Source organism: Lycium barbarum, chromosome 4 (assembly GCF_019175385.1).
Source record: "Lycium barbarum isolate Lr01 chromosome 4, ASM1917538v2, whole genome shotgun sequence".
NCBI classification, from domain to species: Eukaryota; Viridiplantae; Streptophyta; class Magnoliopsida; order Solanales; family Solanaceae; genus Lycium; species Lycium barbarum.
Window position 1 is genome coordinate 40,176,932 of NC_083340.1, and position 16,159 is coordinate 40,193,090.

The window sequence follows — 16,159 nt, forward strand, 5'->3', positions numbered from 1 at the left end:
GAGGCAGTGGGGGCCTTTCCTGGCTTGATTCTCCCATATAAGAAGGAACTGACGCTCTCGAGCTCTGGCCTAGTCCAGAATAAGTGGGTCGATCATAACGCTGCCTTTGGAACCGGGAAGGTGCACTAACTGCTGAAGGGGCTGATCTTTTATAAGGATAGGGCCTATCACCTTCCTGATAAGCACCTGAATAACCCTCGGATCTGGCCCATTTATAACGGCTCTTATTCGGGTCTTGCTCAGTCCGCTGTTGATGGTCAAGGTCCTCCAAATTTTGAGCATATTCATGGATGAGGCCATTATACAATCCTTAATCAAGTGAGGCCCAAGTCCAGTCACGAAACGGTGTACCCTATTTTTCATGTCAGCTACCATTGTCGGAGCATATCAAGGCAAGGAGTTAAACTTCAAACTATATTTCCGAATGCTCATATTGTTCTGACGAAGTAATAGAAACTCATCAGCCCTAGCCCAGTGAACCTCAGCGGGCAAATAATGATCTAAAAAGGCTCTGGTGAATTCGGTCCATACTGCTGGAGGTGCATTCTGCCCTCTCGACTGTTGCCAGGACTCATACCACATCGCGGCTACATCCCACAGTTATAAGAAGCTAGCTCCACTAATTTTGTATCAGAAGCATGCATTACCCTCAAGGCGCGGCCCATTCGATCTAGAAAGTCTTGAGGATAATCCTTCGGGTTTGTCCCCGTGAAAATCGGAGGGTCCAAAGTAAGAAAGTCACGCACGCGGGAACTAACAGCCTTGTCTGGAAGGCTAGCCTGTCGCTGAGTCTGGGTATCCACCAGTCTAGTCAATAGCTGGACTGCATTTCGCAAGTCCTGATCGAAAATTGCAGGGGGAGGAGCTGGAGGCCGAGGAGCCAGAGGGTCTGGAGCTCTATCATGCTCTTCAGCAACAAATGGAGTAGAGGTAGCATGCGAGGGGGTAGCGTTCTGGTCCTCACCATGCCCTAACATGATAATATTTTAAGAATCAATCAAGTAATTAAGGCATTAAGATTTGGAAATACATAGCATAGGAATGGAGTGATTTGTTACGGAACGCTCATGTTCATGTTCTAGTTGGATTCATGCAAAAGAAAGGGGGAAACAAAGACGTTACATACCTTATCCGTCAAGCCACCACTTAAGGAATCACTTACTCCGATGCTTGCCCTTCACCCGAGCTTATATATCGAGAAATACATATTTAATCATACTTTTATCATATTTCCATCAGCTTATAAGCACTAACTATTGAAGACTAATTTGGGTTACAAAAATTTGGACAACATCTCCCCTATATTATCAACTTCCTCCAAATACCAAAATAACTCCCAAACAATACAAACAGCACCAATGACATCATCCTCAATACCAAAATACTCCATAAAACATCCCACACAATGTTTCTCCAATTTCTCAACTAATAAATTCGTTGTACGACTATTTAATAGCTTTATCTTCATCATTAAACCTAAATCAATACTAATAAAGGAAGATTCATATCTTACTCCCATTAGAACCGCGATACCTTCAATATTCGTCTTGAACTCTAGCTACGATTCACCGCAATACAATTTTATAACCTCAACTATACGTTGTCTGAACCCGAATCCGGAGATTAAACTTTATTTGGGCTAAAATTTGGTGTATGGAAGTTGAGAGAAGTTTCCAAGATATTTGAGAGAGTTCTGGGGTGTTTGGAATGAAAAATGAGGGGCAAGCCCCCTTTTATAACGTTCTAGATTCTGCCTCAACTGACCTTAAAATTTACTCTGCGTGTTCGCGTTGAGTTGTCCCCTGTCTCCTTTGCACGTTCGCACCACCCACAGGCACGTTCGTGCAAAGCTAGTCCCTACTCTGGCAGCCTGTCTTAAAATGCTCATAATTCTCTATTTCGATGTCGGATCAACGCACAATTTGTTGCGATGGAAACTAGACTTCCCGAACTTTCAATTTAGGCTTTTATTCCACTTCAAAATTCCTCGTACACCATAAGATATTCCTTCCTCCAGTAGGGACAAAACTACCCCTCCTATTTCCTCCAAAAACCAACAAACTTAATTTCCTTGATTCACTTGCCCTCCAATCCTTCAGTAGCTTATTATATGGACTTAAATCCTCTTAAACATAAAATAAGCACATCTAATCTAATGTAACCTTGGAGGTAACTCCAATGTCCATGCTTACAATAGCCAACACCTACGATTTTTTTCACATACAAAACTACGGGGTGTACCAAATATTTTCCCGCTTTTGTCCAAGAACGGCCCACATGGAAAATCCACTTGCATCGCACATCAACTCAAATGGTTTAGACCAATCCGGCACAATGATGATAGGAACTGATGTGAGTCTTTCTTTTAAGCCCTCAAATTCCTTCACGCATGCATCATCAAATACAAATTTTGACTCCTTCTCCAACATCTTGCATAGAGGGTAGGCTATTTTTGAGAAGTCTTTGATGAAACTTCTATAAAAGCCAGCATGCCCAAGGAAGCTACGAACACCTTTTACGGAGATTTGGGGAGGAAGCTTAACAATAACCACAATTTTAGCTTGGTTAACCTCAAGCCCCTTCTCCGAAATTTTGTGCCCCAAGACAATCCCTTCTCTCACCATGAAGTGACACTTCTCCCAATTTAGAACAAAGTTTTTTCTTCACATCTTTTCAATACTTAGGCAAGATTCTCAAGCATTCATCAAAGAAGTCCCCCACCACGGAAATGTCGTCCATGAAGATTTCAATGAACTCCTCAACCATGTCGGAGAAAATAGAATCATGCAATGTTGAAAGGTTGCGGGTGCATTACATAGCCCAAAGGGCATTCTCTTAAAAGCAAAGGTCCCATAAGGACAAGTGAAAGTAGTTTTCTCTTGATCCTCGGGGGCAACGGTGATTTGGTTGTACCCGGAATAGCCATCAAGGAAGCAATAATAATCCCTTCCCGCAAGCCTATCAAGAATTTGATCCATGAATGGCATTGGGTAGTGGTCCTTTTTGTCCACTTGTTCAACTTCCGATAATCCATGCAAACCCGCCATCCGGTGACTATGTGAGTGGGAATCAATTCATTGTTAGCATTTGCATCCACGGTGATTCCACCCTTTTTGGACATGCATTGAATCGGACTAACCCAAGAGCTATCCAATATAGGGTACACAATACCAATATCTAACCACTTGATGTTTCGATCTTCACAACCTCTTGCATAGAAGGGTTCAACCTCTTTTGATGTTTAAAAATTGGCTCACATTCTTCATCAAGTTGAATTTTATGAGTAAAAATACCGGGCGGAATCCCTTGGATATCCGCGATACACCAACCAATAGCTTTTTTATATCTTCTCAAGATTACTAACAAACTTTCTCGTTGTTCATCCGTCAACCGGGCGAAAATAAACACGGGCAATGTGTTGTTAGGACCAAGGACTTCATACCTAAAGTGTAAAGAAAGAGGTTTGAGTTCCAAGGTAGGGGGCTCAATAATGGAAGGCTTTGCGGGAGGAGTTGCACGATTTTCTAAATCAAGATCAAGCTTCCTGGGATTGTAATGGTATGACCCCAACCCAATCAATGCATTAACCGTCTCCTCGAACTTTTCATCATCTTCCCCCTCATAGTTCCTTATCACCGCCGCCATCATATCACCCACATGCTCATGCTCAACGATTGTATCCATGGCTTCATCAATTGTATCAATAACCGACACAACACTCATAACCGCTGATTATTTTATTGACTTGCAACTATGGAAAGTGACTTCTTCATCATTCATTCTAAATTTTAGATCACCCCCATCCACATCTACAAGAGCACATCCCGTGGCCAAGAAAGGTCTCCCCAAGATTATGGCCACCTCAAAATCAACTTCACAATCCAAGATCACAAAATCGGCCAGAAAAATGAATCGATCATCCCTCACAAGCACATCATATAGGATACCAACCGGTCTCTTCACAGTTAGTAATCTAATTGTTTTGGGTCGGGGAGTCCCCAACCCCAATTTGTTGAAAATAGCAAGCGGCATCAAGTTAATGCTTGCTCTAAGATCACATAGTGCTTTGCCAAATTTGTACATTCCAATTGTGCAAGGGATGGTGAAAGATCCTGGATCCTCTTTCTTTTGAACCCAGGCCTTTTTCACAATAGAGCTACAATGATGTGTAACTCCCATCATTTCAAAACTGCAATGCCTCATGTTGGTTACAAGATCATTCATGAATTTGGCATAACCGGGCATTTGCTCAAGTGCCTCCACGAAGGGAATGTTAATTGAAATCCCTTTGAATCTCTCTATAAACTTGAGAAATTTTCCATCATTCGCTTTCTTTACCAATCGTTGAGGAAATGGAGGAGGAGGCTCTGGAACAGGCAGTGAAGCCCTTGGCACCTCCTCTACTGCTTCCTTGACTTTTTTAGCTTCATTAATTTCCAGACCGCCTTCCACAATAATGGGATTTTCAATACTAGCTCGCTTCTTTTTTGGAGTCACTTCCTCCTCAACAATGATGGGTTCTTCAATGATTTTCTCATCATCAACCACCACATCGTCTTTCACCAATGCCTCATCCCCAAGTATTTTGCCACTCCTATTGGTGATTGTATTGCATTTATGATCTCCATCATTCCTTGGATTTGCAATTGTATCACTAGGGAGTGCGCCTATTTGCCTTTGGTTGAGGATAGAAGAGATTTGGCCAAGTTGAGACTCCAATTATTTAATGGAGGTGTAGTGAGAACTTGCAACTTTCCCCATTGATTTCATTGCAACTCTCATCTCCTTGCAAAAGGTATCGGTGGATTCCACTTTATTCAACACTCTTGACAACATATCTTCTATTTTTGAACTAGCGAGGTCGCTAGTAGGTGGTTGACTAGAGTTTTGTTTCTTTCCCTTTGGAGGGACATATGGATTTGAACTCCAATGATTTTTGTAGTTGTTGTTGTAACCGCCATGGTTGTTGTCGTAATTATCTGTCCAACTTGAGTTACCTTGATCCTTGTTCCAACCTTGATTCCCTCGATATTGCTGCCAAGATCCTTGATTAGGACCTTGGTGGTTTGGCCGGGAACCCTCTCTTTGATTGTTGATATAACTTGTCTTCTCATCATACATTTGGAAGTATTGCTCCTCCAGAGAATCCCCGTCACAAGATCCTACCGCGTTCACTGTTTTTCTTCCACCACCCATGACATGTTTTGTAAGGAAGTCCATTTGGGTGACAATTTTTGCCATGGACTCATCTCTTTCTTCCTCCTTATTGATCAACTCACGAGTGAGCACATTTTTAGAGGAACTTCCTCCACCTACTTCTAACTCCCTAATATGCCACGCTTTATTAGTCTCGGTCAGGTTATCCAACAATTCACAAACTGTGGCATATATATTAACCATAATAGATCCTTCCGCAATGTTGTTCGCCACGGATTTGTTGATCGAGTCCAAAAACCTATTAAATGTTTGTAGAAGCACACTATCGGGAAACCCATGCTTGGGACAACTTTTGACTTTCTTTTTAAAACAAATTCAAGTTTCATGGAGAGCCTCATTAGGAAGTTGACGAAAGTTGTTGATTTCGTCACGGAATTGCAACATTCGGGATGGAGGGAAGAACTTCTTAAGGAATACTTCAATCAATTCCTCCCAAGTAGTGATGAACCCGGATGGAATATCATCTAACCAAGCTGTGGCTTCCCCCGTTAGGGAGTACGGGAAGAACCGTAGCTTGACTGCTTCAATTGAGATGCCCGGATGCACATTAGTAGAGCATACCCCAAGAATGTTCTTAAGGTACCTATTCGGGTCATCTTTGGGTAAACGGGCGAATAGTCCCTTAGTGTTGAGCAGGTGTAGCACGGTGTTGGTCACGTGGGAACTCGAGTTTCCAATTAGAGGCGGGGGTTGTATTGCGACTGCATAGCCTTCCCCCGCCGCCTCTTCGACAACCGCCACTGGTGGATTTTGAATAGGACTACCATTCTTGTCCATGTTGCCTGCACAACACACAACAAAAAAAGAAAATAAGAAGAGAAATAAATACTAAAAGTAAAGTTTTACACTAGTTAGTAAATTTTCTAGACCGTATTCCCCAGCAACGGCGCCAAAATTTGATACGCCCAAATTACACCTCTAAAATAGGAGTAAGTGGTCGCTGTCAAATATAGAACCCAACAAGGTTGGGTCAAATCCCACAGAGAATACAATGAAGAAATAAACTCGTAAGTGTAACTCTTGACTAATAGTCAATATTTCGAGGGACGGGAATGTACAATCTTTGTCATGATCATTTGTGAGAGAATGTTTCGTTTTGAATTAACAATTACTAAAGGCGCTAAGGTTGTGGTTCCAATGGAAAGTAATGCAACTGGGTATTAATCCAACTCCTTTATATGTGTAGATGTAATTAAATATGGGATACACAAGTTTATCAAAAAAATTCAACCAAATTGATAAAGATCATTACTAAGCTTTCTCAAGCTTTAGAATGTAGAAAATATTAGATGAGGTTTATAAGCCTCAAACCCTTCCTATTTACTCTTTTCCTAACTTCCCCTTTCTTTCTCAAGCAAAAGAGAAGTAACTAGGCACAAATAATGTTGCACACCATTAAATGGTATTAAAGAATGAAGAGTAAATAGAAAAACATCAATACACATAAATGGAAGTTGAATACAAAAACCCAATCACATAACTAACACATTTGGTCTCACAACCTTAGCTAAATGATTTAGCTACTCATACTCATTAAATAAAAAGTAGTAGCAAAGAGAATATTCATGAAGCTTAAAATAATGTTAATGGAGAATCTGACAAAAAGATGGAGAATCTTCTTTAAAATCTTCCACAATAATAGAATTCAATGCTCCACTTTAAAGCTAAAGACAATAGGAACTGAAAAGTAGGGAATATTCAATGCCCAACACAGCAATCAAGGACTAGTATTTATAGATGGGGGACAAAAAGTGAAAAAGTAGTTTTTAATGCACTCGTGCGGGGCAAGTGTGCGACCGCATACTGAGTGTGCGCCTGCATACTCTCTTTTGATCGCTGCACTTTTGTTGTCTCCCATGGGATTATGTGAGCGCCAACTTAGTTGACAGAGCCGCATACTCTTCGCACTCTTGCTCAGTTAGCTCCACTCACTGGCTCGTGGAAGGACGAATATGCGACTGCAGATCAAGTTTGTGGTCCCGCATATTCGTTGCATATTTGTTAAAACTTTGCTGCTCATCGCATGTCAGCATTTTTCTTTCTTTTTCTCATCATTTTGTCCTTTTTGTGTCCTTGACTCAAAAACCTGAAAACATGAAACAACCTAGTAGAAATACAGACAAACTGTTCAAAAGACTCCCAAAAAGAGATAAGTAGTGGTCATAAAAAGCCGAAAATCCATGACTTATCACAACCATATCACAAGTCGTACTTGTTCATGTTGACTTATCTTTTGGCACCCTATCTCCCTTAGTGATTCGAAAATGCAAACATCGGCCAAAATGCCTAAGTTTGGGGCTGGCGGTTGGCAATTGGTGAGGTGGAAGTGACTAAGAGATGAGAAGGCTATAAAAAAATTGTGTTTTCATATAAATAATATATCTTTTTTAAAATAAAGGTTATGACTAAAGGAATAGATGTGATTCAAATTTGTGTATAACTGTAGGGACTAAAGGAATGACTAATGGGTGGTATGGAAAGATGGAGAAATAAGAGAATTTTGTGAAGGAAGTGTGTTGGTATTGATTAGGGAGGTTTTAAGTCACTCTTATCGAAAATGCACCCTACCTTGACCTTAAGCCTTCAATGCAACCCGCAAGTCCTAATTGATTTTGAACAAGGTGTGTTTAGATTAGTGGAGAAATACTTAAAGGGCAAGCTTATGGCATTGCATTTGTGCACCTGTACATGTTCTTTGTGAGTGTGAGTTGTTCTCTTCTCTTTCGTCTTTTGTCCCATTTGTGGTTGTGAATATGTGTGTTTTAGGATTTTCGTTGGTCTTTTGTGAAGGCATATAGATTACAAAGCTTAATGAAATTATTGCTTCTTGGCTTAGAATTTGAGGTCACTGGTCACTTCCTTAAAACTAATAAGATTGTGTCATTGAGTGAAGCGATTAGTTAATGCTCAACCTTTGATTGAATACACCATGTTTTGCAAAAAGAAGAATGAGGGGTAATCATATCTAGAATGCATGCTTGTAACTGATCATTATCACCTTCATAGCCACTACTACCTTTGAAATACTTGAATATTTTTGATGTGCTGTAGTTTTGTTTGAGTTTCTTGAGGACAAGCAAAAGTATAAGTTTGGAGGTGTTGATGTGTCGTGAAATTACGGCACATTCGATGCCAATTCCTTAGGCTTTTGTGACTCTTCAAGCACTTGTGGTATTACTTTTCGTATGTTTGTGTTGATTTGTAGGATAACAGGTTCAGAGAGCATAATGAAGCAAAACAAGCCAAAATGGAAGGAGCATGACCTGTGAGCTGCAGGTCACACATGCGAGGCGCATGTGCTGCAGCAAGTATGTGCAGAGATTCGTGAAAATTTGAAGAAATTGGCTGCAGCATCTGCGAGTAGCACCTACGAGACGCAGGTGCCACCTGCGAAGGACATCCAAGACAGCAGCTGCTGCAAGTCGTTTACCTAAAATGCAAGACATGCGAGAGCTGTGTACAACATGTGGCTCGCTGGTTGCACATGCGACACAACCTGCGACAAGCAGGCAGGCGCACAGGGATATTTTTGTCCAAAAATGGTTCCCATTTTGGAAGGCTATAAATACTCTCCTAAGGTTTTGTAAAATATATTCCACATTTTTTTTGTTGTCTTTTGTAGAGGCTCATTGATTATTGGTTGTTGAAACTTTAAAGAGGAATCTTCCACTTTTGTTGTCTTCTTCCACTAACTTTGTAAGCTTTTATGAATACTTTATTTACCTTTGCCTTTTACTTAATGGAACTGAGTAGCTAAACCCGTTAGCGAAGGTTGTGGGATCAAATATGTTAGTTATGTGATTGGGTTTCATATTCGTCTTTATGTTAAGGATGCATTCTATCAACTCTTCATGCTTTACTTTCTCTTAATGGGTGCAAACATTAGTTGTGTCTAAGTACTTGTACTTTTCTTGAGAAAGAAAGTGAAAGTTAGGAAAAGAGTAAGATAGCAAGGATTTGGGTCATTACATCCATCTAATAGCTTGAGCTAGAGATAGGAAAGCTAACTTGAAACATTAATGGGTGTTCACATTTTCCACATTCTAAGGCTTGAGAAAGCTTAGTAATGATATTTATCAATTTGGTTGGGAGACTTTTGAAAAAGTTACGTAGCCCATGTTTAATTGCGTCTAGACATTTAAAGAAGCTGAATTGATACCCATTTGCATTATGTTCCATTGGAACCACAACCTTAGTCCCTTTACCAATAGTTCACCTCCTATAACAACAACGCTTAGTCATTAATGATCTAACTTCAACCAATCATTATTATATTCCCCTCTCCCTTGAAATATAGACAAATAGTCAAGCGTTACACTTAGCAAGTATATTTAATCATTATGTTCTCTGTGGGATTCGACCCCAACCTTGTTGGGTTCTCTATTTGACAACGACCACTTACTCCTAATATTAAAGGTATAATTTGGGTGTATCATCTACAATAGACAAAAATTCCATTTACTATTTTCCTCAGATTATTACTTATTATTTTCATAATATTTTAAAAAATAAAAAGTAAAAATACCCCGTTATATTTGGAGTCCTTTTAACTTTGGAAATATTTTAATAGTCATTCAGTAATTCTTTTAATATTTTGGATTTTGAAGTAAACTAAAAAGCAGGTTATTAAATCTTTCGTTAGATCTATTCAGTATTATATATTTGTAAAAAGAAGTAATAACAAAGGAAAATTACATTGAAGTTTAAAAGGAGTACCTTTTTTGTGGAAATTATAAATGTCGTGTGCATGTTTTAGGTTTAGAAAAAAGGAAAGAAAGAAAAAATAAAGTTTAGGATTCTTTCAGTTTTTCTTATTTGGGATTCTTGCTAACAATTAGGATTCCTTGTAGGATTAGAGTTGTAGAGCATACGAAGAGGGGTATGTATATTAAGCAAATAAATATCGAAGCTTACTTAGCTTTGCTATATATGAACTATATAAAATCAAAGTAAAGCCCAACATAGTATTAATATTATCGTTTTTGGTCAAACGTAATGCCTATCTATTTGCCTACTCATCCAATGTTTTATCTAGCCTTGCTATTTGTTTGCTCAATTATGCTATTCATATTGTTTTAGCCTTTAATTTTGTATCAATTTGTAACTCGATTCAAAAAATTTAACTCTTTTTTTCCTTTTCGCAGAAAAAATGCTAAGGAGAATTTTTCTACAGCAATTCTGGAGCGGAAGAAAGCTATGAATAGGCTCATCGTACATGAGGCGGTCAACCATGATAACTCTGTTATCGTCTTACACCCGTTACTATGGAGAAACTTCAGCTTTCTTATAAAGGTTTTCAATTTAATCTTCGAATTGAAACTCTCTCTATCATACTTATTGCGATGTTTTGTAGCTTTTTTATTAAATATTTACAAAATTTATGATCATTACATAGTGATGTTTTGATGATACATTTCTAGCGTTTAATAGCGTGTCGTGTAGCGTTTGAACTATTTAATGACTTATTTGTTATTTGCTTAGGTTCTAAGTGATTGTTTTGTTGTTTCTAGGTGTGTAAAGCTGCATAAACCTCTTGGCGGGTAAGTTTTAAACTGAAACACAATTTACATCATAAACTCCAAAGTTGACTATATACTTAACTCATATTTTACAATTTATTGTCGGTATAAGAATGTTTAAAGTTAATGCTTTAAAATAAGACTTTTGATTTGACATTGAAAGACATGTGATTGCTTTCGCTCTGTCTCTTCTTGAATAATTATTTTAAAGAGAACTTTCTCCTTTCATATTGTATCTTTATATCTTTTGTGGTCTTTCAGTCAAAAAGGTGCTTGATCCTATGGTACTTCTATTTGCTTATTAATAATTGGTATTTCACTATTTTCTTAGGATTTTACTGTTGCTCGGGCGAACAAAGTTTAGCTTTGAAAGGTATGTACTCCCCCTATCTCAATTTGTTTTACACTTTTCGGTTATTGACATTAAGACTTTGTGAACTTTGACCAATATGTTTAAATATAATTTTTCAATCATATGGACATGAAAAGAATTGCAACTTAGAGTAACTTTCATATAATTTTGGAATATGTAAATTGAACTTTTTACCCTTCATTAAAAGACTCTACAATAGACAAAAATGTCATTTACTATTTTCCTCAAATTATTACTAATTATTTTTATAATATTTAAAAAAAAAAACACTCGTTATTTTTGGAGTCCTTTTTAACTTTGGCGATATTTTAATAGTCATTAAATAATTCTTTTATATTTTAATAGTCATTCAATAATTCTTTCTAATAATTAGAATTTCGAAATCAACTAAAAATTAGGTTATTAAATCTTTCCTTATTTGATTTATTTAGTATAATATTTTGTAAAAGAAGTAATAACAAAGGAAAATTACATTGAAGTTTAAAATGAGTACTTTTTGTGTGGAAATTATAAATGTCGTGTGCATGTTTTAGGTTTAGAAAAAAGGAAAGAAAGAAAAAGAAAAAAAAAAGTTAGTATTCTTTAAATTTTTCTTATTTGGGATACTTGTTACCAATTAGGATTCATTATAGGTTTGTTGATTGAAATTTTTGCGCTTCATTAAAAGACTCTACAATAGACAAAAATGTCATTTAGTATTTTCCTTATATTATAACTTATTATTTTTATAACATTTAAAAGAAAACGTAAAAAAACCTCCGTTATTTTTGGAGTCATTTTTAACTTTGGCAATATTTTAATAGTCATTCAATAATTCTTCTAATATTTAGAATTTTGAAATAAACTAAAAATCAGGTTAATCAATCTTTCCTTAGATTTATTAAGTATAATATATTTGTAAGAAGAAGTAATAACAAAGGAAAATTACACTGAAGTTTAAAAGGAGTACTTTTTGTGTGGAAATTATAAATGCCGTGTGCATGTTTTAGGTTTAGAAAAAAGGAAAGAAAGAAAAAATGGTTTAGGATTCTTTCAGTTTTTCTTATTTGGGATTCTTGCTAACAATTAGGATTCCTTATAGGTTTAGCGTTCTAGAGCATACGAAGAGGGGTATATTAAGTAAATAAATATGAAAGCTTACTTAGCTTTGATATATATCAACTATATAAAATCTAAGTAAAGACCAACATAGTATTAATATTATTGTTTTTGGTCAAACGTAATGCCTAGCTATTTGCCTACTCATCCACTGTTTTATCTAGCCTTGTTATTTGTTTGCTCAATTATGCTATTCATGTTGTTTTAGCTTTTAATTTTGTATCCGTATGTAACTCGATTCACAATTTTAACTATTTTTTTCCTTTTTGAAGAAAAAATGCTAAGGAGGATTTTTCTACGGCGATTCTGCAGTTGAAGAAAGTTGTGAATAGGCTCATCCTACACAAGGCTGTCAACCATCATAACTCTGTTATTGTCTTACACCTGTTGCTATGGAGAAACTTCTGCTTTCTTATTAAGGTTTTCAATTTAGTCTTTTGATTGAAACTCTCTGTATCGTACCTATTGCAATGTTTTGCAGGTTTTTTATTAAATATTTACAGAATTTATGATCATTACATAGTAATGTTTTGATAATAAATTTCTAGGGTTTAGTAGCGTGTCGTGTAGTGTTTGAACTATTTAATGACTTATTTGTTGTTTGCTTAGGTTCTAGGTGACTATTTTGTTGTTTCTAGGTGTGTAAAGCTGCATAAACCTTTTGGCGGGTAAGTTTTAAACTGACACGTAATTTACATAATAAACTCCAAAGTTGATTGTACACCAAACTCCTATTTTACAATTTATTGTCGGTATAAGCATGTTTAAAGTTAATGCATTAAAATTAGACTTTTGATTTGACAATGAAAGACATGTGATTGCTCTCTCTCTCTTCTTGAGTAATTATTTTATAGAGCACTTTCTCCTTTCATATTGTATATTTATCTTATTGGTGGTCTTTTAAGTCAAAAAGGTGTTTTATCTTATGGTACTTCTATTTTCTTATTAATAATTGGGATTTCACTATGGTACTTCTATTTTCTTATTAATAATTGGGATTTCACTATTTTCTTAGGATTTTACTATTGCTCGGGCGAATGAAAATTTAGCTTTGAAAGGCATGTGCTCCCCCTATCTCAATTTATGTGACACTTTTCGCTTATTGACATTAAGACTTTGTGGATGAAAAAAAAAACATTAAGACTTTGTGAACTTTGACCAATATTTTTAAATATTATTTTTATATCTTATGGACATGAAAAGAATTGCAACTTATAGTAACTTTCATATAGTTTTTTAATATGTAAATTGAACTTTTTGCCCTTCATTAAAAGATTCTACAATAGACAAAAATGTCATTTACTATTTTCCTCAAATTATTATTAGTTATTTTTAAGATATGTTTTTTAAAAAAAAATGTTATTTTTGGAGTCCCTTTTAACTTTTGAAATATTTTAATAGTCATTCAATAATTCTTCTAATATTTATGATTTTGAAATCAACTAACAATAAGGTTATTAAATCTTTTCTTGTTTGATTTATCCAGTATAATATTTTTTAATAAGAAGTAATAACAAAGGAAAATTACATTTATGTTTAAAAGGAGTACTTTTTGTGTGGAAATTATAAATGTCTTGTGCATGTTTTAGGATTAGAAAAAAGGAAAGAAAGAAAAAAAAGGTTTAGGATTCTTTCAATTTTTCTTATTTGGGATACTTGTTACCAATTAGGATTCATTATAAGTTTATTGATGAAATTTTTGCCCTTCATTAAAAGGCTCTATAATGGACAAAAATGACATTTACTATTTTCCTCAAATTATTACTTATTATTTTTATAATATTTTTTTTTTTTTTTAAAAAAGGTAAACAGACCTCCGTTATTTTTGGAGTTGTTTTTAACTTTGGCAATATTTTAATAGTCATTCAATAATTCTTCTAATATTTAGGATTTTGAAATAAACTAAAAATCAGGATAATAAATCTTTCCATAGATTTATTAAGTATAATATATTTTTAAGAAGGAGTAATAACAAAGGAAAATTTAAATTGAAGTTTAAAAGAAGTACTTTTTGTGTGGAAATTATAAATGCCGTGTGCATGTTTTAGGTTTAGAAAAAAGGAAAGAACGAAAAAAAAAAGTTTAGGATTCTTTCAGTTTTTCTTATTTGGGATTCTTGCTAACAATTAGGATTCCTTATAGGTTTAGAGTTCTAGAGCATACAAAGAGGGGTATATTAAGTAAATAAATATCAATGCTTACTTAGCCTTACTATGTATGAACTATACAAAATCGAAGTAAAGACCAACATAGTATTAATATTATTGTTTTGGTCAAACGTAATGCCTAGCTATTTGCCTACTCGTCCACTATTTTATCTTGCCTCGTTATTTGTTTGCTCAATCATGCTATTCATGTTATTCTAGCTTTTAATTTTGTATCAATTTGTAAGTCGATTCACAATTTTTAACTTTTTTTTCCTTTTTGCGGAAAAATTCTAAGAAGGATTTTTCTACGGCGATTTTGCAGTGGAAGAAAGCCGTGAATAGGCTCATCGTACACGAGGCGGTCAACCATGATAACTCTGTTATCGTCTTACACCTGTTGCTATGGAGAAAATTTAGCTTTCTTATTAAGGTTTTCAATTTAGTCTTCTGATTGAAACTCTTTATATCGTACTTATTGCGATGTTTTGCAGGTTTTTTATTAAATATTTACAGAATTTATGATCATTACATAGTAATGTTTTGATGATAAATTTCTAGGGTTTAATAGCGTGTCGTGTAGCTTTTGAACTATTTAATGACTTATTTGTCGTTTGCTTAGGTTCTAGGTGATTGTTTTGTTGTTTCTAGGTGTGTAAAGCCGCATAGACCTCTTGGTGTGTATGTTTTAAACTGACGCGTAATTTACATAATAAACTCCAAAGTTGATTGTATACCTAACTCATATTTTACAATTTATTGTCCGGATAAGCTCGTTTAAAGTTAATGCTTTAAAATTAGACATTTGATTTGACATTGAAAGACATGTGATTGCTCTCTCTTCTTGAGTAATTATTTTGTAGAGCACTTTCTCCTGTCATATTGTGTCTTTATCTCGTTAGTGGTCTTGTAAGTCTAAAAGGTGCATGTGTAACGACCCGTTTGGTCGTTGATATGCCCAGATTAAACCTTTAATAGTAGGAGTAAGCGGTCATTGTCAAATATAGAACCCAATGAGGCTGGGATCGAATCCCACAGAGAATGCAATGAAGAAATATACTTTTTGAGTGTAATGCTCGACTTTTAATCTATACTAGTAAATTGGTCCGCGCTTCGCGCGGTTATAAAAGACTCGTACCTAAGTTATAGAATATTGTTTTTTCTTATTGAACATTTAAATAATCAAAATGTGAATCTTTGCAACAACTGAAGTATCTTAAAATTAACTTAAAACAAATAATTCAAAATTTCAAGTTTATAATTTCAAATCAGAAAAATTTCATAAAACTTATATTTGAAAAACGGAGCAAATAAAATCATAACATAATCTTATAAAAACACACTATTTTTTTTTCTTTTACATCATAAAACAAAAATCCTAAAAGAAAATTCAAAAATATTTTCTTCTAGTTTCATCATTCAAATATATTAAACTTCACGAAATATTTTATTTTAGGCTAAATTACTTCTTATATATATGTAGGAAATATATTGTGGTACATAATTTTATTGTTTAATACATATATATTCGATATATGCCGTAAATTAGAATATAATTATCTTAAAAATATTTTCTTAATGTAAGAATAAAAGGGCAAAATAAAAAGCAACCAAATAAGGAAAGTAATATGGAGTAGTACTTGATAAATTCTCCAAATTGAGGGAATGCACAAAGGGCACAAGTTTTGGCTACAAATGGACGTGAATGATGCAAATTGATCCATAAAATCCTCATTTTATTCCAAATTTTATGCAAAATCCCTACAATTCTTCCTCTTTTCTCTTGTATTTTTACCATCCCAATACTT

At 35.2% G+C, this 16,159-nt stretch overlaps 1 long non-coding RNA gene across 1 annotated transcript; it reads left to right on the plus strand.

Moving 5' to 3' along the window:
* Positions 1-10,315: 10,315 nt before the first annotated feature.
* LOC132638391 (uncharacterized) lies at positions 10,316-15,085 on the plus strand. Its single transcript, XR_009581710.1, has 5 exons — positions 10,316-10,509; positions 10,728-10,757; positions 11,068-11,109; positions 12,480-12,627; positions 14,677-15,085. It is a non-coding gene; the product is annotated as an uncharacterized LOC132638391 (long non-coding RNA).
* Positions 15,086-16,159: the final 1,074 nt, after the last annotated feature.